Source organism: Rattus norvegicus, chromosome 17 (genome assembly GCF_021556685.1).
Source record: "Rattus norvegicus strain SHRSP/BbbUtx chromosome 17, alternate assembly SHRSP_T2T, whole genome shotgun sequence".
NCBI classification, from domain to species: domain Eukaryota; kingdom Metazoa; phylum Chordata; class Mammalia; order Rodentia; family Muridae; genus Rattus; species Rattus norvegicus.
The window spans coordinates 24,004,235-24,006,108 of NC_141550.1; positions in this window are offsets into that span (position 1 = coordinate 24,004,235).

Consider the following 1,874-nt stretch of genomic DNA (forward strand, 5'->3'; position numbering starts at 1 on the left):
TGGGGGTGTCTGGAGAGATGACTCAGTAATTACGATTATTTGCTGCTCTGGGAGAGTACCTGGGTTCAAATCCCAGCACCCACGGATGACTTCCTACCATTCACAACTCCAGTTCCAAGGGATCTATGCTTCCTTCAGACCTCTTTAGATACCAGACATGCATTAGTATACATACATGCATGCATGCATGCATACATACATACATATAATATACTCATATACATACATTTAATTTTAATAATCTAAAGAAAAAAAAAGAAAAGGCAGTCCAGGACCGTAGGGTGCTCCTTTAGTACCAGTACTCAGGAGGAGGCAGAGGTAGGCAGTTCTCTGTGAGTTCCAGGTTAGTCTGACTGATGTCTCCAAACGACATGACAGTATTTTACTAACGAAAAATACCTTATCCTGGGGGTTGTGGCACATGTCCTTAATTTCAGCACTCAGTAGTGGGTAGGGACAGGAAGATCTCTGAGCTCAAAGCCAGTCTGGTCTACACAGCGAGTTCCAGGAAAAGCCAAGGCTATACAGAGAAACCTTGTCTTGGAAATCAACAAACAAAAGAAATTAAAAAAAGAAAGAAAAGATAAAAAATAAAGGAAGAAGGAAAGAAAGAAAGGAAGGAAGGATAAAAAACAAGGAAGGAAGAAAGCAGGTTTGTTAGGAAGCTGTAGTTCATCAGTAGGATGTCTGCTTAGTGCCCAGGGTTTAATTCCTAACACTTCCTCAAAGTATCCCAAATCCGTGTCCTGGTACAGACACTGCCACCCCGAATATCTATCATTTCAAATAGCCAAGTAAATTCTCAAGTCTTCCTGTAACATCAGAAGTAGGCTCACTCTAGGGAAGCCTGAAAAGCCACCTTTTGGCCTCAGTTGCTCCACTAAAAAAAACCCACAGTTGCAAGACAGAGCATTGGTACCGGAGATGGTCCGGACTACGTGCAAATGAATTCTCACATTACCACTTAACAATGTGGAGTTGGCTAGCAGCCTCCCCTCCATTCACTTGGAGGTGACGGGATCAGATTTTAATATATGGAGAAAGCAATAAGCCTCCTTCTAAGGCTGCCCGTAATTTATCCTTTTGGTTTGGAGTTTTTAATCCTTGGGCCAGCTGTAATTATCTCTTCTACGTCTGGCCCAAAGCTTAACCTAAGAAATTGCTGAGCCCAAGATTTGGAAGTGGCGGAGACAGCTTGGAAGGAATTTTTCACTGTATAAAGACTTAAGTGGTGGGACGTAAGACAAATTTGGAAAGTGCACGAAAAGCTGGACTCTGACAATCAAGAAGGCAGAAACAATAATTACTGAGTAATGGGGGGAAGATGGCCTGAGGGAGATGGGGCAAAACTGGTCTCAGAAATCACTTTACCCGGAGTGGCCCCATTTACAAAGAATAATAACAACTCCTGTTTCCCCTTCGCTAAAGTTTAAAAAATAAAAAGCCACCCACAAAGACAGCCTGAGTAGTTCTAAGAAGTGTCTGAAGGAGGCCATGAACCTGGTAGGCCGTGTGAGCGGAAAACCTGCCAACCAAGTACAAAGCTGGGCCAGCTAGAGTTAGCGACTTTTCAAACTAAGGCCACAGGCTGACAAAATTATTCAACCCACAGTGCCTCTCTCTGGAATAGCATTTCAATCCACACAGGTCAGAAGGCTGCAGCGGGGGCCTACGGGGAGATATAAGCTGTTCTGTAGAAACCCTTCTCGCGTGAAGTGACTGCTTGTCCAGTTACATACCGCAGTCACACAGACAGGGACACAAAAGCCATTTGTTAATGCTTGTAGACAAGGCAGTGAGGGAGGCATGAGAAGGTTGACCCACATTCCTCAGCCACTGTAACAAACAATTCTTCCCATTCACACCATATTAGT